Genomic DNA, 26,259 nt, shown 5'->3' on the forward strand with positions numbered 1-26,259 from the left:
TTCTGCAAAACAGCTTCTATCGGCAAAACTGCCAAGTCTATCACCCATGTTCCATCCGATGCCCGATTTCAGACTAACAGCTTCCATCCTAAAAACTGCCAAGTCTATCACCGATGATGCATTCGGTGCCCGATTTCGGACTATCAGCTTCCATCCCAAAAACTGCCAAGTCTATCACCCATGTTACATCCAGTGCCCGATTTCAGACTAATAGCTTCCATCCGAAAAATTGCCAAGTCTATCACCCATCTTATATCCGGTGCCCGATTTCAGCAAAACAGCTTCTATCGCAAAAATTGCCAAGCCTATCACCCATATTACATCCGGTGCCCGATTTCGGCAAAACAGCTTCTATCGCAATAACTGCCAAGTCCATCACCCATGTTACATCCGATGCCCGATTTCAGACTAACAGCTTCCATCCTAAAAACTACCAAGTCTATCACCCATCTTATATTCGGTGCCCGATTTCGTACTATCAGCTTCCATCCCAAAAACGACCAAGTCTATCACCTATGTTACATCCGGTGCCCGATTTCGGACTATCAGCTTCCATCCCAAAAACTGCCAAGTCTATCACCCATCTTATATTCGGTGCCCGATTTCAGCAAAACAGCTTCTATCGCAAAAATAGCCAAGTCTATCACCCATGTTACATCCGGTGTCCGATTTCGGCAAAACAGCTTCTATCGCAAAAGCTGCCAAGTCTATCACCCATGTTACATCCGGTGCCCAATTTCGGACTAGCAGCTTCCATTCGAAAAACTGCCAAGTCTATCACCGATGTTACATCCTGTGCCCGATTTCGGACAAACAGCTTCCATCCGAAAAACTGCAAAGTCTATCACCCATCTTATATCCGGTGCCCGATTTCGGACTATCAGCTTCCATCCCAAAAACTGCCTAGTCTATCACCTATATTACATCCGGTGCCTGATTTCGGCAAAACAGCTTCTATCGCAAAAGCTGCCAAGTCTATCACCCATGTTACATCTGGTGCCCAATTTCGGACTAGCAGCTTCCATCCGAAAAACTGCCAAGTCTATCACCGATGTTACATACGGTGCCCGATTTCGGACTATCAGCTTCCATCCTAAAAACTGCCAAGTCTATCACCCATATTACATCCGGTGCTCGATTTCCGACTATCAGCTTCCATCCCAAAAACTACAAAGTCTATCACCCATGTTAGATCTGGTGCCCGATTTCGGACTATCAGCTTCCTTCCCAAAAACTGCCAAGTCTATCACCTATGTTACATCCGTCCCCCGATTTCGGACTATCAGCTTCCATCCCAAAAACGACCAAGTCTATCACCCATGTTACATCCGGTGCCTGATTTCGGACTATCAGCTTCCATTCCAAAAACTTCCAAGTCTATCACCCAAGTTACATCCGGTGCCCAATTTCTGCAAAACAGCTTCTATCGGCAAAATTGCAAAGTCTATCACCCATGTTCCATCCGATGCCCGATTTCAGACTAACAGCTTCCATCCTAAAAACTGCCAAGTCTATCACCGATGATGCATTCGGTGCCCGATTTCGGACTATCAGCTTCCATCCCAAAAACTGCCAAGTCTATCACCTATGTTACATCCGGCGCCCGATTTCAGACTATCAGCTTCCATCCCAAAAACGACCAAGTCTATCACCTATGTTACATCCGGTGCCCGATTTCGAACTATCAGCTTGCATCCCAAAAACTGCCAAGTCTATCGCCCATGTTAAATCTGGTGCCCGATTTCAGACTATCAGCTTCCATCCCAAAAACTGCCAAGTCTATCACCCATGTTACATCCGGTGCCCGATTTCGGCAAAACAGCTTCTATCGCAAAAACTGCCAAGTCTATCATCCATGTTACATCCGGTGCCCGATTTCGGACTAGCAGCTTCCATCCGAAAAACTGCCAAGTCTATCACCGATGTTACATCCTGTGCCCGATTTCGGACTAACAGCTTCCATCCGAAAAACTGCAAAGTCTATCACCCATCTTATATCCGGTGCCCGATTTCGGACTATCAGCTTCCATCCCAAAAACTGCCTAGTCTATCACCTATATTACATCCGGTGCCTGATTTCGGCAAAACAGCTTCTATCCCAAAAACTGCCAAGTCTATCACCTATGTTACATCCGTCCCCCGATTTCGGACTATCAGCTTCCATCCCAAAAACGACCAAGTCTATCACCCATGTTACATCCGGTGCCTGATTTCGGACTATCAGCTTCCATCCCGAAAACGACTAAGTCTATCACCTAAGTTACATCCGGTGCCCGATTTCTGCAAAACAGCTTCTATCGGCAAAATTGCAAAGTCTATCACCCATGTTACATCCGATGCCCGATTTCAGAATAACAGCTTCCATCCTAAAAACTGCCAAGTCTATCACCGATGTTGCATCCGGTGCCCGATTTCGGACTATCAACTTCCATCCCAAAAACGACCAAGTCTATCACCTATGTTACATCCGGTGCCCGATTTCGGACTATCAACTTCCATCCCAAAAACTGCCAAGTGTATCACCCATGTTACATCCGGTGCCCGATTTCTGACTAATAGCTTCCATCCTAAAAACTGCCAAGTCTATCACCCATGTTACATTCGGTACCCGATTTTGGATTAAAAGCTTCCATTCCAAAAACTTCCAAGTCTATCACCCATGTTACATCCGGTGCCTGATTTCGGACTATCAGCTTCCATCCTAAAAACGACTAAGTCTATCACCCAAGTTACATCCGGTGCCCAATTTCTGCAAAACAGCTTCTATCGGCAAAATTGCAAAGTCTATCACCCATGATCCATCCGATGCCCGATTTCAGACTAACAGCTTCCATCCTAAAAACTGCCAAGTCTATCACCGATGATGCATTCGGTGCCCGATTTCGGACTATCAGCTTCCATCCCAAAAACTGCCAAGACTATCACCTATGTTACATCCGGCGCCCGATTTCAGACTATCAGCTTCCATCCCAAAAACGACCAAGTCTATCACCTATGTTACATCCGGTGCCCGATTTCGAACTATCAGCTTGCATCCCAAAAACTGCCAAGTCTATCGCCCATGTTAGATCTGGTGCCCGATTTCAGACTATCAGCTTCCATCCCAAAAACTGCCAAGTCTATCACCCATGTTACATCCGGTGCCCGATTTCGGCAAAACAGCTTCTATCGCAAAAACTGCCAAGTCTATCATCCATGTTACATCCGGTGCCCGATTTCGGACAATCAGCTTCCATCCCAAAAACTGCCAAGTCTATCACCCATGTTACATCCGGTGCCCGATTTCAACCTAATAGCTTCCATCCGAAAAACTGCCAAGTCTATCACCCATCTTATATCCGGTGCCCGATTTCAGACTATCAGCTTCCATCCCAAAAACTACAAAGTCTATCACCCATGTTAGATCTGGTGCCCGATTTCGGACTATCAGCTTCCATCCAAAAACTGCCAAGTCTATCACCCATGTTACATCTGGTGCCCGATTTTGGACTAACAGCTTCCATCTCAAAAACTGCTAAGTCTATCACCCATGTTACATCCGGTGCCTGATTTCGGACTATCAGCTTCCATCCCAAAAACTGCCAAGACTATCACCCATGTTACGTCCGATGCCAGATTTCAGACGAACAGCTTCCATCCTAAAAACTGCCAAGTCTATCACCCATCTTATATTCGGTGCCCGATTTCAGCAAAACAGCTTCTATCGCAAAAATTGCGAAGTCTATCACCCATGTTACATCCGGTGCCCGATTTCGGTAAAACAGCTTCTATTGCAAAAATTGCCAAGTCTATCACCCATGTTACATCCGATGCACGATTTCGGAATAACAGCTTCCATCCTAAAAACTGCCAAGTCAATCACCCATGTTACATCCGGTGCCTGATTTTGAACTATCAGCTTCCACCCCAAAAACTGTCAAGTCTATCACCCATGTTAGATCCGGTACCCGATTTCAGACTATCAGCTTACATCCAAAAAACTGTAAAGTTTATCACGCATGTTACATCCTTCGCCCGATTTCGGACTAACAGCTTCCATGCCAAAAACTGCCAAGTCTATCACCCATGTTACATCCGGTGCCCGATTTCGGACTATCAGCTTCCATCCCAAAAACTGCCAAGTCTATCACCCATGTTACATCTGGTGCTGGATTTGAACTAACAGCTTCCATCCAAAAAACTGCCAAATCTATCACCCATGCTACATCCGGTGTCCTATTTCAGCAAAACAGCTTCTATCGCAAAAATTGCCAACTCTATCACCCATGTTACATCCGATGCCCGATTTCAGACTAACAGCTTCCATCCTAAAAACTGCCAAGTCTATCACCCATCTTATATCCGGTGCCCGATTTCGGACTATCAGCTTCCATCCTAAAAACTGCCAAGACTATCACCCATATTACATCCGGTGCCCGATTTCGGCAAAACAGCTTCTATCGCAAAAACTGCCAAGTCTATCACCCATGTTTATCCGATGCCGGATTTTAGACTAACAGCTTCCAACCTAAAACTGCCAAGTCTATCACCAATCTTATATCCGGTGCCCGATTTCGAACTATCAGCTTCCATCCCAAAAACTGCCAAGTCTATAACCCATGTTACATCCGGTGCCCGATTTCGGCAAAACAGCTTCTATTGCAAAAACTGTCAAGTGTATCACCCATGTTACATCCGATGCCGGATCTCAGACGAACAGTTTCCATCCTAAAAACTGCCAAGTCTATAAGCCATCTTATATCCGGTGCCTGATTTCAGCAAAACAGCTTCTATCGCAAAAATTGCCAAGCCTATCACCCATATTACATCCGGTGCCCGATTTCGGCAAAACAGCTTCTATCGCAATAACTGCCAAGTCCATCACCCATGTTACATCCGATGCCAGATTTCAGACGAACAGCTTCCATCCTAAAAATTGCCAAGTCTATCACCCATCTTATATTCGGTGCCCGATTTCAGCAAAACAGCTTCTATCGCAAAAATTGCCAAGTCTATCACCCATGTTACATCCGGTGCCCGATTTCGGCAAAAGAGCTTCTATTGCAAAAACTGTCAAGTCTATCACCCATGTTACATCCGATGCCGGATTTCAGACGAACAGCTTCTATCGCAAAAATTGCCAAGTCTATCACCCATGTTACATCCGGTGCCCGATTTCGGCAAAACAGCTTCTATTCCAAAAATTGCCAAGTCTATCACCCATGTTACATCCGATGCCCGATTTCGGACTAACAGCTTCCATCCTAAAAACTGCCAAGTCAATCACCCATGTTACATCCGGTGCCTGATTTTGAACTATCAGCTTCCACCCCAAAAATTCTCAAGTCTATCACCCATGTTAGATCCGGTACCCGATTTCAGACTATCAGCTTACATCCAAAAAACTGTAAAGTTTATCACGCATGTTACATCCTTCGCCCGATTTCGGACTAACAGCTTCCATGCCAAAAACTGCCAAGTCTATCACCCATGTTACATCCGGTGCCCGATTTCGGACTATCAGCTTCCATCCCAAAAACTGCCAAGTCTATCACCCATGTTACATCTGGTGCTGGATTTGAACTAACAGCTTCCATCCAAAAAACTGCCAAATCTATCACCCATGCTACATCCGGTGCCCTATTTCAGCAAAACAGCTTCTATCGCAAAAATTGCCAACTCTATCACCCATGTTACATCCGATGCCCGATTTCAGACTAACAGCTTCCATCCTAAAAACTGCCAAGTCTATCACCCATCTTATATCCGGTGCCCGATTTCGGACTATCAGCTTCCATCCTAAAAACTGCCAAGACTATCACCCATATTACATCCGGTGCCCGATTTCGGCAAAACAGCTTCTATCGCAAAAACTGCCAAGTCTATCACCCATGTTTATCCGATGCCGGATTTTAGACTAACAGCTTCCAACCTAAAACTGCCAAGTCTATCACCAATCTTATATCCGGTGCCCGATTTCGAACTATCAGCTTCCATCCCAAAAACTGCCAAGTCTATAACCCATGTTACATCCGGTGCCCGATTTCGGCAAAACAGCTTCTATTGCAAAAACTGTCAAGTGTATCACCCATGTTACATCCGATGCCGGATCTCAGACGAACAGTTTCCATCCTAAAAACTGCCAAGTCTATAAGCCATCTTATATCCGGTGCCCGATTTCAGCAAAACAGCTTCTATCGCAAAAATTGCCAAGCCTATCACCCATATTACATCCGGTGCCCGATTTCGGCAAAACAGCTTCTATCGCAATAACTGCCAAGTCCATCACCCATGTTACATCCGATGCCAGATTTCAGACGAACAGCTTCCATCCTAAAAATTGCCAAGTCTATCACCCATCTTAAATTCGGTGCCCGATTCAGAAAAACAGCTTCTATCGCAAAAATTGCCAAGTCTATCACCCATGTTACATCCGGTGCCCGATTTCGGCAAAAGAGCTTCTATTGCAAAAACTTTCAAGTCTATCACCCATGTTACATCCGATGCCGGATTTCAGACGAACAGCTTCTATCGCAAAAATTGCCAAGTCTATCACCCATGTTACATCCGGTGCCCGATTTCGGCAAAACAGCTTCTATTCCAAAAATTGCCAGTCTATCACCCATGTTACATCCGATGCCCGATTTCGGACTAACAGCTTCCATCCTAAAAACTGCCAAGTCAATCACCCATGTTACATCCGGTGCTGATTTTGAACTATCAGCTTCCACCCCAAAAATTCTCAAGTCTATCACCCATGTTAGATCCGGTACCCGATTTCAGACTATCAGCTTAAATCCAAAAAACTGTAAAGTTTATCACGCATGTTACATCCTTCGGCCCGATTTCGGACTAACAGCTTCCATGCCAAAAACTGCCAAGTCTATCACCCATGTTACATCCGGTGCCCGATTTCGGACTATCAGCTTCCATCCCAAAAACTGCCAAGTCTATCACCCATGTTACATCCTGGTGCTGGATTTGAACTAACAGCTTCCATCCAAAAAACTGCCAATCTATCACCCATGCTACATCCGGTGCCCTATTTCAGCAAAACAGCTTCTATCGCAAAAATTGCCAACTCTATCACCCATGTTACATCCGATGCCCGATTTCAGACTAACAGCTTCCATCCTAAAAACTGCCAAGTCTATCACCCATCTTATATCCGGTGCCCGATTTCGGACTATCAGCTTCCATCCTAAAAACTGCCAAGACTATCACCCATATTACATCCGGTGCCCGATTTCGGCAAAACAGCTTCTATCGCAAAAACTGCCAAGTCTATCACCCATGTTTATCCGATGCCGGATTTTTGACTAACAGCTTCCAACCTAAAACTGCCAAGTCTATCACCAATCTTATATCCGGTGCCCGATTTCGAACTATCAGCTTCCATCCCAAAAACTGCCAAGTCTATAACCCATGTTACATCCGGTGCCCGATTTCGGCAAAACAGCTTCTATTGCAAAAACTGTCAAGTCTATCACCCATGTTACATCCGATGCGGGATTTCAGACGAACAGCTTCCATCCTAAAAACTGCCAAGTCTATCAGCCATCTTATATCCGGTGCCCGATTTCAGCAAAACAGCTTCTATCGCAAAAATTGCCAAGTCTATCACCCATATTACATCCGGTGCCCGATTTCGGCAAAACAGCTTCTATCGCAAAAACTGCCAAGTCCATCACCCATGTTACATCCGATGCCGATTTCAGACGAACAGCTTCCATCCTAAAAACTGCCAAGTCTATCACCCATCTTATATTCGGTGCCCGATTTCAGCAAAACAGCTTCTATCGCAAAAATTGCCAAGTCTATCACCCATGTTACATCCGGTGCCCGATTTCGGCAAAACAGCTTCTATCGCAAAAACTGTCAAGTCTATCACCCATGTTACATCCGATGCCGGATTTCAGACGAACAGCTTCCATCCTAAAAACTGCCAAGTCTATCACCCATCTTATATCCGGTGCCCGATTTCAGCAAAACAGCTTCTATCCAAAAATTGCCAAGTCTATCACCCATGTTACATCCGGTGCCCGATTTCGGCAAAACAGCTTCTATCGCAAAAACTGCCAAGTCCATCACCCATGTTACATCCGATGCCGATTTCAGACTAACAGCTTCCATCCTAAAAACTGCCAAGTCTATCACCCATCTTATATCCGGTGCCCGATTTCGGACTATCAGCTTCCATCCCAAAAACTGCCAAGTCTATCACCCATGTTACATCCGGTGCCCGATTTCGGCAAAACAGCTTCTATCGCAAAAACTGCCAAGTCTATCACCCATGTTACATCCGATGCCGGATTTCAGACGAACAGCTTCCATCCTAAAAACTGCCAAGTTTATCACCCATCTTATATCTGGTGCCCGATTTCAGCAAAACAGCTTCTATCGCAAAAATTGCCAAGTCTATCACCCATGTTACATCCGGTGCCCGATTTCGGCAAAACAGCTTCTATCGCAAAAACTGCCAAGTCCATCACCCATGTTACATCCGATGCCGGATTTCAGACGAACAGCTTCCATCCTAAAAACTGCCAAGTCTATCACCCATCTTATATCCGGTGCCCGATTTCGGACTAATCAACTTCCATCCTAAAAACTGCCAAGACTATCACCCATATTACATCCGGTGCCCGATTTCGGCAAAAACAGCTTCTATCGCAAAAACTGCCAAGTCCTATCACCCATGTTAATCCGATGCCGGATTTCAGACTAACAGCTTCCAACCTAAAAACTGCCAAGTCTATCACCAATCTTATATCCGGTGCCCGATTTCGGACTATCAGCTTCCATCCCAAAAACTGCCAAGTCTATAACCCATGTTACATCCGGTGCCCGATTTCGGCAAAACAGCTTCTATTGCAAAAACTGTCAAGTCTATCACCCATGTTACATCCGATGCGGGATTTCAGACGAACAGTTCCATCCTAAAACTGCCAAGTCTATAACCCATCTTATATCCGGTGCCGATTTCAGCAAAACAGCTTCTATCGCAAAAATTGCCAAGCCTATCACCCATATTACATCCGGTGCCCGATTTCGGCAAAACAGCTTCTATCGCAAAAACTGCCAAGTCCATCACCCATGTTACATCCGATGCCCGATTTCAGACTAACAGCTTCCATCCTAAAAACTGCCAAGTCTATCACCCATCTTATATCCGGTGCCCGATTTCGGACTATCAGCTTCCCTCCTAAAAACTGCCAAGTCTATCACCCATGTTACATCCGGTGCCCGATTTCGGCAAAACAGCTTTTATCGCAAAAACTGCCAAGTCTATCTCCCATGTTACATCCGATGCCGGATTTCAGACGAACAGCTTCCATCCTAAAAACTGCCAAGTCTATCACCCATCTTATATTTGGTGTCCGATTTCAGCAAAACAGCTTTCTATCGCAAAAATTGCCAAGTGTATCACCCATGTTACATCCGGTGCCCGATTTCGGCAAAACAGCTTCTATCGCAAAAACTGCCAAGTCCATCACCCATGTTACATCCGATGTCCGATTTCAGACTAACAGCTTCCATCCTAAAAACTGCCAAGTCTATCACCCATGTTATATCCGGTGCCCGATTTCGGACTATCAGCTTCCATCCCAAAAACTGCCAAGTCTATCACCCGTGTTACATCCGGTGCCCGATTTCGGTAAAACAGCTTCTACCGCAAAAACTGCCAAGTCTATCACCCATGTTACATCCGATGCCGGATTTCAGACGAACAGCTTCCATCCTAAAAACTGCCAAGTTTATCACCCATCTTATATCTGGTGCCCGATTTCAGCAAAACAGCTTCTATCGCAAAAATTGCCAAGTCTATCACCCATGTTACATCCGGTGCCCGATTTCGGCAAAACAGCTTCTATCGCAAAAACTGCCAAGTCCATCACCCATGTTACATCCGATGCCGGATTTCAGACGAACAGCTTCCATCCTAAAAACTGCCAAGTCTATCACCCATCTTATATCCGGTGCCCGATTTCAGCAAAATAGCTTCTATCGCAAAAATTGCCAAGTCTATCACCCATATTACATCCGGTGCCCGATTTCGGCAAAACAGCTTCTATCGCAAAAACTGCCAAGTCCATCACCCATGTTACATCCGATGCCGATTTCAGACTAACAGCTTCCATCCTAAAAACTGCCAAGTCTATCACCCATCTTATATCCGGTGCCCGATTTCGGACTATCAGCTTCCATCCCAAAAACTGCCAAGTCTATCACCCATGTTACATCCGGTGCCCGATTTCGGCAAAACAGCTTCTATCGCAAAAACTGCCAAGTCTATCACCCATGTTACATCCGATGCCGGATTTCAGACGAACAGCTTCCATCCTAAAAACTGCCAAGTCTATCACCCATCTTATATCCGGTGCCCGATTTCAGCAAAATAGCTTCTATCGCAAAAATTGCCAAGTCTATCACCCATATTACATCCGGTGCCCGATTTCGGCAAAACAGCTTCTATCGCAAAAACTGCCAAGTCCATCACCCATGTTACATCCGATGCCCGATTTCAGACTAACAGCTTCCATCCTAAAAACTGCCAAGTCTATCACCCATCTTATATCCGGTGCCCGATTTCGGACAAACAGCTTCCATCGCAAAAATTGCCAAGTCTATCACCCATGTTACATCCGGTGCCCGATTTCGGGAAGAGAGTCGATTTCCTGACTAATAGCTTCCATCCAAAAACTGCCAAGTCTATCACCCATGTTACATTCCGGTACCGATTTTGGATTAAAAAGCTTCCATTCCAAAAAACTTCCAAGTCTATCACCCATGTTACATCCGGTTGCCCAATTTCTGCAAAAACAGCTTCTATCGGCAAAACTGCCAAGTCTATCACCTCATGTTCCATCCGATGCCCGATTTTCAGACGACTAACAGCTTTCCATCCTAAAACTGCCAAGTCTATCACCCGATGTATGCATTCGGTTGGCCTGATTTTCGGACTATCAGCTTCCATCCCAAAAACTGCCAAGTCTATCACCCATGTTACATCCAGTGCCCGAATTTCAGACTAATAGCTTCCATCCGAAAACTTGCCTAAAGTCTATCACCCATCTTAATATCCCGGTGCGCCCGATTTCAGCAAATAACCAGCTTTCTATCGGCAAAAATTGCCAAGCCTATCACCCATATTACATCCGGTGCCGATTTCGGCAAAACAGTCTTCTATCAGCAATAACTGCCAGTCCATCACACCATGTTACATCCGATGCCCGATTTCAAGACTAACAGCTTCCATCCTAAAACTACCAAGTCTATCACCCATCTTATATTCGGGTGCCACGATTTCGCAACTAACAGCTTTCCATCGCCAAAAACGACCAAGTCTATCACCCTATGTTACATCGGTGCCGATTTTCGACTATCAGTCTCCATCCTCAAAACTGCCAAGTCTATCACCCATCTTATGATTCCGGTGCCCGATTTTCAAGCAAAACCAGCTTCTATCGCATAAAATATGCCCAAGTCTATCACCATTTTTACATCCGGTGTCCGATTTCGGAAAACAGCTTCTTATCGCAAAAGCTGGCCAAGTCTATCACCCATGTTACATCCGGTGCCCATTTCGGACTAGCAGCTTCCATTCGAAAAACTGCAAGTTCTACTACGATTTATCATCTGTGCCCATTTCGGACAACAGCTCCATCCAAAAACTGCAAAGTCTATACCCATCTATTCGGTGCCCGATTTCGGCACTACAGCTTCATCGCAAAAAGCTGCCTATTCATCACCTATTACATCCCGGTGCCGATTTCGGGCAAAAACAGCTTTCTATCGCAAAAGCTGCCAAGTCTATCACCCATGTTACATCGGTGCCCATTTCGGACTAACAGCTTCCATCCGAAAAACTGCCAAGTCTAATCACCGATGTTACATACGGTGCCGATTTCGAATATCAGCTTCCATCGCAAAATGCAAGTCTATCACCCATATTACATCCCGTGCTGCATTTCGCGACTATCAGCTTCCATCCCAAAAACTGACAAGTCTATCACCCATTGTTAGATCTGGTGCCCGATTTCAGGAACAGCTTCTTCCAAAACTGCCAAGTCTATCACCCGTAGTTTACATCGTCCCGATTTCGGCAACATACAGCTTCCATCCAACGACCAAGTCTATCACCCATGGTTACATCCGTGCCGATTCTCGGACTACAGCTTCCATTCCAAAAACTTGCCAAGTCTATCACCCAAGTTACATCGGTGCCCATTTTCATGCAAAACAGCTTCTATCCGGAAAATTGCAAAAGTCTATCACCCATGTTATCATCCGATGGCCCGATTTCTCAGACTAACAGCTTCCCATCCTAAAAACTGCCAAGTCTAATCACCATGATGCATCGGTGCCGATTCGGACTATCAGCTTCCATCCCAAAAACTGCAAGTCTTATCACCTATGTTACATCCGGCGCCGATTTCAGACTATCAGCTTCATCCCAAAACGACCAGTCTATCACCTATGTTACATCGGTGCTCCGATTTTCGAACTACAGCTTCGCATCCCCAACTGCCAAGTCTATCCCCATGTTACAATCGGTGCCCGATTTCAGACTATCAGCTTCCATCCCAAAAACTGCCAAGTCTATCACCCATGTTATACTCCGGTGCCCGATTTCGGCAAAACACTTCTATCGCAAAAAACTGCCAAAGTTATCATCCATTGTTACATCCGGTGCCCGATTCGAGATAACAGCTTCATCCGAAAAATGCCAAGTTATCACCGATGTTACATCCTGTGCCCATTTCGGACTAACAGCTTCCATCCTAAACTGCAAGTCTATCACCCATGCTTATATCCGTGCCCGATTTCGGACTATCAGCTTCATCCCAAAAACTGCCTAGTCTATCACCTATTTACATCCGGTGCCTGATATTCGGCAAAACAGCTTCTATCCAAAACTGCCTAAGTCTATCACCTATGTTACATCCGTGCCCCCGATTTCGGACTACAGCTTCCATCCCAAAAACTGACCAAGTCTATCACCCATGGTTACATCCGGTGCCGGATTTCAGGACACAGTTCCATCCGAAAAGACTTAAGTCTATATCACCTAATTACATCCGTGCCCGATTTCGCAAAACAGCTTCTATCGCAAAATGCAGAGTCTATCACCCATGTTACATCCGATGCCCGATTTCAGAAAAAGCTTCCATCCTAAAACTCAAGTCTATCACCGATTTTGCATCGGTGCCCGATTTCAGGATACAGACTTCTCATCGCAAAAAGACCAAGTCTTATCACCTATGTTACATCCGGTGCCCGATTTCGGACTATCAACTTCATTCCCAAAAACTGCCAAGTGTATCACCCATGTTAAATCCGTGGCCCGATTTCTGACTAAAGCTTCCATCCTAAAACGCAAGTCTATCAACCCATGTTACATCTCGGTGTACCGATTTTGGATTAAAAGCTTCCATTCCAAAAACTTCCAAGTCTATCACCCATGTTACATCCGGTGCCTGATTTCGGATATCAGCTTCCATCCTAAACGACTAAGTCCTAATCACCAGTTACATCCGGTGCCCATTTCTGCAAAACAGCTTCCTATCCAAAATTGCAAGTCCTATCACCATGACCATCCGATGCCCGATTTCGACTAACAGTCCATCCTAAAAACTGCCAGTCTATCACCGTTGACATTCGGTGCCCGATTTCTGATATCAGCTTCCATCCCAAAAACTGCCAAGACTAATCACCTTGTTACATCCGGCGCCCGATTTCAGACTATCAGCTTCATCCAAAAACGACCAAGTCTATCACCATTTACATCCGGTGCCCGATTTCGAACTATCAGCTTCCATCCAAAAACTGCCAAGTCTAATCGCCCATGTTAGATCCTGGTGCCCGATTTCAGACTATCAGCTTCCATCCCAAAAAACTGCCAAGTCTATCACCCATGTTACATCCGGTGCCCGATTTCGGCAAAACAGCTTCTATCGCAAAAAACTGCCAAGTCCTATCACCATGTTACATCCGGTGCCCGATTTCGACAACAGCTTCCATCCAAAAACTGCCAAGTCTATCACCCATGTTAATCCGGTGCCCGATTTCAACTAATAGCTTCCTCCGAAAAACTGCAAGTCTATCAACCATAATCCGGTGCCCGATTTCAGAACTATCAGCTTCCATCCCAAAACTCAAGTCTATCACCAATGTAATCTGGTGCCCGATTTCGGACAAAGCTTCCATCCAAAAACTGCCAAGTCTATCACGCCATGTTACATCGGTGCCATTTTTGGACAACAGCTTCCATTCTCAAAAATGCCTAAGTCTATCACCCATGTTACATCCGGTGCCTGATTTCGGACTACAGCTTCCATCCAAAAACTGCCAAGTACTATCACCCATGTTACGTCCGATGCCAGATTTCAGACGAACAGCTTCCATCCTAAAACTGCCAAGTCTATCACCCATCTTATATTCGGTGCCCGATTTCAGCAAAACAGCTTCTATCGCCAAAATTGCGAAAGTCTATTCACCCATGTTACATCCGGTGCCCGATTTCGGTAAAACAGCTTCTATTGCAAAAATTGCCAAGTCTATCACCCATGTTACATCCGATGCCGATTTCGGATAACAGCTTCCATCCTAAAAACTGCCAAGTCAATCACCCATGTTACATCCGGTGCCTGATTTTGAACTATCAGCTTCCACCCCAAAAACTGTCAAGTCTCACCCTATGTTAGATCCGGTACCCGATTTCAAGACTATCAGCTTACATCCAAAAAACTGTAAAGTTTATATCACGCATGTTACATCCTTCGCCCGATTTCGGACTAACAGCTTCCATGCCAAAAACTGCCAAGTCTATCACCCATGTTACATCCGGTGCCCGATTTCGACTATCAGCTTCCATCCCAAAAACTGCCAAGATCAATCACCCATGTTACATCTGGTGCTGGATTTGAACTAACAGCTTCCATCCAAAAAACTGCCAAATCTATCACCCATGCTACATCCGGTGCCTATTTCAGCAAAACAGCTTCTATGCAAATTGCCAACTCTATCACCCATGTTACATCCGATGCCCGATGAACTAACAGCTTCCATCCTAAAAACTGCCAAGTCTATCACCCACTCTATATCCGGTGCCCGATTTCGGACTATCAGCTTCCATCCTAAAAACTGCCAAGACTATCACCATAATACATCCGGTGCCCGATTTCGGCAAAACAGCTTCTATCGCAAAAACTGCCAAGTCTATCACCCATGTTTATCCGATGCCGGATTTTAGACTAACAGCTTCCAACCTAAAAGCTCAAGTCTATCACACAATCTTATATCCGGTGCCCGATTTCGAACTATCAGCTTCCATCCCAAAAACTGCCAAGTCTATAACCCATTGTTACATCCGGTGCCCGATTTCGGCAAAACAGCTTCTATTGCAAAAACTGTCAAGTGTATCACCCATGTTACATCCGATCCGGATCTCAGACGAACAGTTTCCATCCTAAAAACTGCCAAGTCTATAGCCATCTTATATCCGGTGCCTGATTTCAGCAAACAGCTTCTATCGCAAAAATTGCCAAGCTATCACCCATATTACATCCGGTGCCCGATTTCGGCAAAACAGCTTCTATCGCAATAACTGCCAAGTCCATCACCCATGTTACATCCGATGCCAGATTTCAACGAACAGCTTCCATCCTAAAAATTGCCAAGTCTATCACCCATCCTTATATTCGGTGCCCGATTTCAGCAAACAGCTTCTATCGCAAAAAATGCCAAGTCTATCACCCATTGTTACATCCGGTGCCCGATTTCGGCAAAAAGCTTCTATTGCAAAAAACTGTCAATCTATCACCCATGTTACATCCGATGCCGGATTTCAGACGAACAGCTTCTATCGCAAAAATTGCCAAGTCTATCACCATCTTACATCCGGTGCCCGATTTCGGCAAAACAGCTTCTATTCCAAATTGCCAAGTCTATCACCCATGTTACATCCGATGCCCGATTTCGGACTAACAGCTTCCATCCTAAAAATCGCCAAAGTCAATCACCATGTACATCCGGTGCCTGATTTTTGAACTATCAGCTTCCACCCAAAAATTCTCAAGTCTATCACCCATGTTAGATCCGGTACCCGATTTCGACTATCAGCTTACATCCAAAAAACTGTAAAGTTATCACGCATGTTACATCCTTCGCCCGATTTCGGACTAACAGCTCCATCCAAAAACGCGCAAGTCTATCACCCATGTTACATCCGGTGCCCGATTTCGGACTATCAGCTTCCATCCCAAAAACTGCCAAGTCTATCACCCATGTTACATCTGTGCTGGATTTGGAACTAACAGCTTCCATCCAAAAAACTGCAAATCTATCACCCATGCTACATCCGGTGCCCTATTTCAGCAAAACAGCTCTATCGCAAAAATTGCCAACTCTATCACCCATGTTACATCCGATGCCCGATTTCAGACAAACAGCTTCCATCCTAAAAACTGCCAAGTCTATCACCCATCTTATATCCGGTGCCCGATTTCGACTTATCAGCTTCCATCTAAAAACTGCAAGGACTATCACCCATATTACATCCGGTGCCCGATTTCGCAAACCAGCTTCTATCGCAAAAACCTGCCAAGTCTAGTCACCCAAGTTTATCCGATGCCGGGATTTTGGACTAACAGCTTCCAACCTAAAACTGCCAAGTCTATCACATCTATATCCGGTGCCCGATTTCGAACTATCAGCTTCCATCCCAAAAACTGCCAAGTCTATAACCCATGTTACATCCGGTGCCCGATTTCGGCAAAACAGCTTCTATTGCAAAAACTGTCAAGTGTATCACCCATGTTACATCCGATGCCGGATCTCAGACGAACAGTTTCCATCCTAAAAACTGCCAAGTCTATAAGCCATCTTATATCCGGTGCCCGATTTCAGCAAAACAGCTTCTATCGCAAAAATTGCCAAGCCTATCACCCATATTACATCCGGTGCCCGATTTCGGCAAAACAGCTTCTATCGCAATAACTGCCAAGTCCATCACCCATGTTACATCCGATGCCAGATTTCAGACGAACAGCTTCCATCCTAAAAATTGCCAAGTCTATCACCCATCTTAAATTCGGTGCCCGATTCAGAAAAACAGCTTCTATCGCAAAAATTGCCAAGTCTATCACCCATGTTACATCCGGTGCCCGATTTCGGCAAAAGAGCTTCTATTGCAAAAACTTTCAAGTCTATCACCCATGTTACATCCGATGCCGGATTTCAGACGAACAGCTTCTATCGCAAAAATTGCCAAGTCTATCACCCATGTTACATCCGGTGCCCGATTTCGGCAAAAACAGCTTCTATTCCAAAAATTGCCAAGTCTATCACCCATGTTACATCCGATGCCCGATTTCGGACTAACAGCTTCCATCCTAAAAACTGCCAAGTCAATCACCCATGTTACATCCGGTGCCTGATTTTGAACTATCAGCTTCCACCCCAAAAATTCTCAAGTCTATCACCCATGTTAGATCCGGTACCCGATTTCAGACTATCAGCTTACATCCAAAAAACTGTAAAGTTTATCACGCATGTTACATCCTTCGCCCGATTTCGGACTAACAGCTTCCATGCCAAAAACTGCCAAGTCTATCACCCATGTTACATCCGGTGCCCGATTTCGGACTATCAGCTTCCATCCCAAAAACTGCCAAGTCTATCACCCATGTTACATCTGGTGCTGGATTTGAACTAACAGCTTCCATCCAAAAACTGCCAAATCTATCACCCATGCTACATCCGGTGCCCTATTTCAGCAAAACAGCTTCTATCGCAAAAATTGCCAACTCTATCACCCATGTTACATCCGATGCCCGATTTCAGACTAACAGCTTCCATCCTAAAAACTGCCAAGTCTATCACCCATCTTATATCCGGTGCCCGATTTCGGACTATCAGCTTCCATCCTAAAAACTGCCAAGACTATCACCCATATTACATCCGGTGCCCGATTTCGGCAAAACAGCTTCTATCGCAAAAACTGCCAAGTCTATCACCCATGTTTATCCGATGCCGGATTTTTGACTAACAGCTTCCAACCTAAAACTGCCAAGTCTATCACCAATCTTATATCCGGTGCCCGATTTCGAACTATCAGCTTCCATCCCAAAAACTGCCAAGTCTATAACCCATGTTACATCCGGTGCCCGATTTCGGCAAAACAGCTTCTATTGCAAAAACTGTCAAGTGTATCACCCATGTTACATCCGATGCGGGATCTCAGACGAACAGTTTCCACCCTAAAAACTGCCAAGTCTATAAGCCATCTTATATCCGGTGCCCGATTTCAGCAAAACAGCTTCTATTGCAAAAATTGCCAAGCCTATCACCCATATTACATCCGGTGCCCGATTTCGGCAAAACAGCTTCTATCGCAATAACTGCCAAGTCCATCACCCATGTTACATCCGATGCCAGATTTCAGACGAACAGCTTCCATCCTAAAAATTGCCAAGTCTATCACCCATCTTATATTCGGTGCCCGATTTCAGCAAAACAGCTTCTATCGCAAAAATTGCCAAGTCTATCACCCATGTTACATCCGGTGCCCGATTTCGGCAAAACAGCTTCTATTGCAAAAACTGTCAAGTCTATCACCCATGTTACATCCGATGCCGGATTTCAGACGAACAGCTTCCATCCTAAAAACTGCCAAGTCTATCACCCATCTTATATCCGGTGCCCGATTTCAGCAAAACAGCTTCTATTCCAAAAATTGCAAAGTCTATCACCCATGTTACATCCGATGCCCGATTTCGGACTAACAGCTTCCATCCTAAAAACTGCCAAGTTAATCACCCATGTTACATCCGGTGCCTGATTTTGAACTATCAGCTTCCACCCCAAAAACTGTCAAGTCTATCACCCATGTTAGATCCGGTACCCGATTTCAGACTATCAGCTTACATCCAAAAAACTGTAAAGCTTATCACGCATGTTACATCCTTCGCCCGATTTCGGACTAACAGCTTCCATCCCAAAAACTGCCAAGTCTATCACCCATGTTACATCCGGTGCCCGATTTCGGACTATCAGCTTCCATCCCAAAAACTGCCAAGTCTATCACCCATGTTACATCTGGTGCTGGATTTGAACTAACAGTTTCCATCCAAAAAACTGCCAAATCTATCACCCATGCTACATCCGGTGCCCTATTTCAGCAAAACAGCTTCTATCGCAAAAATTGCCAACTCTATCACCCATATTACATCCGATGCCCGATTTCAGACTAACAGCTTCCATCCTAAAAACTGCCAAGTCTATCACCCATCTTATATCCGGTGCCCGATTTCGGACTATCAACTTCCATCCTAAAAACTGCCAAGACTATCACCCATATTACATCCGGTGCCCGATTTCGGCAAAACAGCTTCTATCGCAAAAACTGCCAAGTCTATCACCCATGTTTATCCGATGCCGGATTTTAGACTAACAGCTTCCAACCTAAAACTGCCAAGTCTATCACCAATCTTATATCCGGTGCCCGATTTCGAACTATCAGCTTCCATCCCAAAAACTGCCAAGTCTATAACCCATGTTACATCCGGTGCCCGATTTCGGCAAAACAGCTTCTATTGCAAAAACTGTCAAGTGTATCACCCATGTTACATCCGATGCGGGATCTCAGACGAACAGTTTCCATCCTAAAAACTGCCAAGTCTATAAGCCATCTTATATCCGGTGCCCGATTTCAGCAAAACAGCTTCTATCGCAAAAATTGCCAAGCCTATCACCCATATTACATCCGGTGCCCGATTTCGGCAAAACAGCTTCTATCGCAATAACTGCCAAGTCCATCACCCATGTTACATCCGATGCCCGATTTCAGACTAACAACTTCCATCCTAAAAACTACCAAGTCTATCACCCATCTTATATTCGGTGCCCGATTTCAGCAAAACAGCTTCTATCGCAAAAATTGCCAAGTCTATCACCTATGTTACATCCGGTGCCCGATTTCGGACTATCAGCTTCCATCCCAAAAACTGCCAAGTCTATCACCCATCTTATATTCGGTGCCCGATTTCAGCAAAACAGCTTCTATTGCAAAAATAGCCAAGTCTATCACCCATGTTACATCCGGTGCCCGATTTCGGCAAAACAGCTTCTATTGCAAAAAACTGTCAAGTCTATCACCCCTGTTACATCCGATGCCGGATTTCAGACGAACAGCTTCCATCCTAAAAACTGCCAAGTCTATCACCCATCTTATATCCGGTGCCCGATTTCAGCAAAACAGCTTCTTTTCCAAAAATTGCCAAGTCTATCACCCATGTTACATCCGATGCCCGATTTCGGACTAACAGCTTCCATCCTAAAAACTACCAAGTCAATCACCCATGTTACATCCGGTGCCTGATTTTGAACTATCAGCTTTCACCCCAAAAACTGTCAAGTCTATCACCCATGTTAGATCCGTTGCCCGATTTCGGACTATCAGCTTACATCCCAAAAACTGTAAAGTTTATCACGCATGTTACATGCTTCGCCCGATTTCGAACTAACAGCTTCCATCCCAAAAACTGCCAAGTCTATCACCCATGTTACATCCGGTGCCCGATTTCGGACTATCAGCTTCCATCCCAAAAACTGCTAAGTCTATCACCCATGTTACATCTGGTGCTGGATTTCGAACTAACAGCTTCCATCCCAAAAACTGCCAAATCTATCACCCATGCTACATCCGGTGCCCTATTTCAGCAAAACAGCTTCTATCGTAAAAATTGCCAACTCTATCACCCATGTTACATCCGATGCCCGATTTCAGACTAACAGCTTCCATCCTAAAAACTGCCAAGTCTATCACCCATCTTATATCCGGTGCCCGATTTCGGACTATCAGCTTCCATCCTAAAAACTGCCAAGACTATCACCCATGTTACATCCGGTGCCCGATTTCAGCAAAACAGCTTCTATCGCAAAAATTGCCAAGCCTATCACCCATATTACATCCGGTGCCCGATTTCGGCAAAACAGCTTCTATCGCAATAACTGCCAAATCCATCACCCATGTTACATCCGATGCCAGATTTCAGACGAACAGCTTCCATCCTAAAAATTGCCAAGTCTATCACCCATCTTATATTCGGTGCCCGATTTCAGCAAAACAGCTTCTATCGCAAAAATTGCCAAGTCTACCACCCATGTTACATCCGGTGCCCGATTTCGGCAAAAGAGCTTCTATTGCAAAAACTGTCAAGTCTATCACCCATGTTACATCCGATGCCGGATTGCAGACGAACAGCTTCTATCGCAAAAATTGCCAAGTCTATCACCCATGTTACATCCGGTGCCCGATTTCGGCAAAACAGCTTCTATTCCAAAAATTGCCAAGTCTATCACCCATGTTACATCCGATGCCCGATTTCGGACTAACAGCTTCCATCCTAAAAACTGCCAAGTCAATCACCCATGTTACATCCGGTGCCTGATTTTGAACTATCAGCTTCCACCCCAAAAATTCTCAAGTCTATCACCCATGTTAGATCCGGTACCCGATTTCAGACTATCAGCTTACATCCAAAAAACTGTAAAGTTTATCATGCATGTTACATCCTTCGCCCGATTTCGGACTAACAGCTTCCATGCCAAAAACTGCCAAGTCTATCACCCATGTTACATCCGGTGCCCGATTTCGGACTATCAGCTTCCATCCCAAAAACTGCCAAGTCTATCACCCATGTTACATCTGGTGCTGGATTTGAACTAACAGCTTCCATCCAAAAAACTGCCAAATCTATCACCCATGCTACATCCGGTGCCCTATTTCAGCAAAACAGCTTCTATCGCAAAAATTGCCAACTCTATCACCCATGTTACATCCGATGCCCGATTTTAGACTAACAGCTTCCATCCTAAAAACTGCCAAGTCTATCACCCATCTTATATCCGGTGCCCGATTTCGGACTATCAGCTTCCATCCTAAAAACTGCCAAGACTATCACCCATATTACATCCGGTGCCCGATTTCGGCAAAACAGCTTCTATCGCAAAAACTGCCAAGTCTATCACCCATGTTTATCCGATGCCGGATTTTTGACTAACAGCTTCCAACCTAAAACTGCCAAGTCTATCACCAATCTTATATCCGGTGCCCGATTTCGAACTATCAGCTTCCATCCCAAAAACTGCCAAGTCTATAACCCATGTTACATCCGGTGCCCGATTTCGGCAAAACAGCTTCTATTGCAAAAACTGTCAAGTGTATCACCCATGTTACATCCGATGCGGGATCTCAGACGAACAGTTTCCATCCTAAAAACTGCCAAGTCTATATGCCATCTTATATCCGGTGCCCGATTTCAGCAAAACAGCTTCTATCGCAAAAATTGCCAAGCCTATCACCCATATTACATCCGGTGCCCGATTTCGGCAAAACAGCTTCTATCGCAATAACTGCCAAGTCCATCACCCATGTTACATCCGATGCCAGATTTCAGACGAACAGCTTCCATCCTAAAAATTGCCAAGTCTATCACCCATCTTATATTCGGTGCCCGATTTCAGCAAAACAGCTTCTATCGCAAAAATTGCCAAGTCTATCACCCATGTTACATCCGGTGCCCGATTTCGGCAAAACAGCTTCTATTGCAAAAACTGTCAAGTCTATCACCCATGTTACATCCGATGCCGGATTTCAGACGAACAGCTTCCATCCTAAAAACTGCCAAGTCTATCACCCATCTTATATCCGGTGCCCGATTTCAGCAAAACAGCTTCTATTCCAAAAATTGCCAAGTCTATCACCCATGTTACATCCGATGCCCGATTTCGGACTAACAGCTTCCATCCTAAAAACTGCCAAGTCAATCACCCATGTTACATCCGGTGCCTGATTTTGAACTATCAGCTTCCACCCCAAAAACTGTCAAGTCTATCACCCATGTTAGATCCGGTACCCGATTTCAGACTATCAGCTTACATCCAAAAAACTGTAAAGTTTATCACGCATGTTACATCCTTCGCCCGATTTCGGACTAACAGCTTCCATCCCAAAAACTGCCAAGTCTATCACCCATGTTACATCCGGTGCCCGATTTCGGACTATCAGCTTCCATCCCAAAAACTGCCAAGTCTATCACCCATGTTACCTCTGGTGCTGGATTTGAACTAACAGCTTCCATCCAAAAAACTGCCAAATCTATCACCCATGCTACATCCGGTGCCCTATTTCAGCAAAACAGCTTCTATCGTAAAAATTGCCAACTCTATCACCCATGTTACATCCGATGCCCGATTTCAGACTAACAGCTTCCATCCTAAAAACTGCCAAGTCTATCACCCATCTTATATCCGGTGCCCGATTTCGGACTATCAACTTCCATCCTAAAAACTGCCAAGACTATCACCCATATTACATCCGGTGCCCGATTTCGGCAAAACAGCTTCTATCGCAAAAACTGCCAAGTCTATCACCCATGTTTATCCGATGCCGGATTTTAGACTAACAGCTTCCAACCTAAAACTGCCAAGTCTATCACCAATCTTATATCCGGTGCCCGATTTCGAACTATCAGCTTCCATCCCAAAAACTGCCAAGTCTATAACCCATGTTACATCCGGTGCCCGATTTCGGTAAAACAGCTTCTATTGCAAAAACTGTCAAGTGTATCACCCATGTTACATCCGATGCGGGATCTCAGACGAACAGTTTCCATCCTAAAAACTGCCAAGTCTATAAGCCATCTTATATCCGGTGCCCGATTTCAGCAAAACAGCTTCTATCGCAAAAATTGCCAAGCCTATCACCCATATTACATCCGGTGCCCGATTTCGGCAAAACAGCTTCTATCGCAATAACAGCCAAGTCCATCACCCATGTTACATCCGATGCCCGATTTCAGACTAACAGCTTCCATCCTAAAAACTACCAAGTCTATCACCCATCTTATATTCGGTGCCCGATTTCAGCAAAACAGCTTCTATCGCAAAAATTGCCAAGTCTATCACCTATGTTACATCCGGTGTCCGATTTCGGACTATCAGCTTCCATCCCAAAAACTGCCAAGTCTATCACCCATCTTATATTCGGTGCCCGATTTCAGCAAAACAGCTTCTATTGCAAAAATAGCCAAGTCTATCACCCATATTACATCCGGTGCCCGATTTCGGCAAAACAGCTTCTATTGCAAAAAACTGTCAAGTCTATCACCCCTGTTACATCCGATGCCGGATTTCAGACGAACAGCTTCCATCCTAAAAACTGCCAAGTCTATCACCCATCTTATATCCGGTGCCCGATTTCAGCAAAACAGCCTCTTTTCCAAAAATTGCCAAGTCTATCACCCATGTTACATCCGATGCCCGATTTCGGACTAACAGCTTCCATCCTAAAAACTGCCAAGTCAATCACCCATATTACATCCGGTGCCTGATTTTGAACTATCAGCTTTCACCCCAAAAACTGTCAAGTCTATCACCCATGTTAGATCCGTTGCCCGATTTCGGACTATCAGCTTACATCCCAAAAACTGTAAAGTTTATCACGCATGTTACATGCTTCGCCCGATTTCGGACTAACAGCTTCCATCCCAAAAACTGCCAAGTCTATCACCCATGTTACATCCGGTGACCGATTTCGGACTATCAGCTTCCATCCCAAAAACTGCTAAGTCTATCACCCATGTTACATCTGGTGCTGGATTTCGAACTAACAGCTTCCATCCCAAAAACTGCCAAATCTATCACCCATGCTACATCCGGTGCCCTATTTCAGCAAAACAGCTTCTATCGTAAAAATTGCCAACTCTATCACCCATGTTACATCCGATGCCCGATTTCAGACTAACAGCTTCCATCCTAAAAACTGCCAAGTCTATCACCCATCTTATATCCCGTGCCCGATTTCGGACTATCAGCTTCCATCCTAAAAACTGCCAAGACTATCACCCATGTTACATCCGGTGCCCGATTTCGGCAAAACAGCTTCTATCGCAAAAACTGCCAAGTCTATCACCCATGTTTATCCGATGCCGGATTTTAGACTAACAGCTTCCAACCTAAAACTGCCAAGTCTATCACCAATCTTATATCCGGTGCCCGATTTTGAACTATCAGCTTCCATCCCAAAAACTGCCAAGTCTATAACCCATGTTACATCCGGTGCCTGATTTCGGCAAAACAGCTTCTATTGCAAAACCTGTCAAGTGTATCACCCATGTTACATCCGATGCCGGATTTCAGACGAACATCTTCCATCCTAAAAACTGCCAAGTCTATAAGCCATCTTATATCCGGTGCCCGATTTCAGCAAAACAGCTTCTATCGCAAAAATTGCCAAGCCTATCACCCATATTACATCCGGTGCCCGATTTCGGCAAAACAGCTTCTATCGCAATAACTGCCAAGTCCATCACCCATGTTACATCCGGTGCCCGATTTCTTATTAATAGCTTCCATCCTAAAAACTGCCAAGTCTATCACCCATGTTACATCTGGTGCCCGATTTTGGACTAACAGCTTCCATCTCAAAAACTGCTAAGTCTATCACCCATGTTACATCCGGTGCCTGATTTCGGACTATCAGCTTCCATCCCAAAAACTGCCAAGACTATCACCCATGTTACATCCGATGCCAGATTTCAGACGAACAGCTTCCATCCTAAAAATTGCCAAGTCTATCACCCATCTTATATTCGGTGCCCGATTTCAGCAAAACAGCTTCTATCGCAAAAATTGCCAAGTCTATCACCCATGTTACATCCGGTGCCCGATTTCGGCAAAACAGCTTCTATTGCAAAAACTGTCAAGTCTATCACCCATGTTACATCCGATGCCGGATTTCAGACGAACAGCTTCCATCCTAAAAACTGCCAAGTCTATCACCCATCTTATATCCGGTGCCCGATTTCAGCAAAACAGCTTCTATTCCAAAAATTGCCAAGTCTATCACCCATGTTACATCCGATGCCCGATTTCGGACTAACAGCTTCCATCCTAAAAACTGCCAAGTCAATCACCCATGTTACATCCGGTGCCTGATTTTGAACTATCAGCTTCCACCCCAAAAACTGTCAAGTCTATCACCCATGTTAGATCCGGTACCCGATTTCAGACTATCAGCTTACATCCCAAAAACTGTAAAGTTTATCACGCATGTTACATCCTTCGCCCGATTTCGGACTAACAGCTTCCATCCCAAAAACTGCCAAGTCTATCACCCATGTTACATCCGTTGCCCGATTTCAGACTAACAGCTTCCATCCTAAAAACTACCAAGTCTATCACCCATCTTTTATTCGGTGCCCGATTTCGTAC

The sequence above is a fragment of the Manihot esculenta genome, chromosome 8 (assembly GCF_001659605.2).
Source record: "Manihot esculenta cultivar AM560-2 chromosome 8, M.esculenta_v8, whole genome shotgun sequence".
NCBI lineage: Eukaryota > Viridiplantae > Streptophyta > Magnoliopsida > Malpighiales > Euphorbiaceae > Manihot > Manihot esculenta.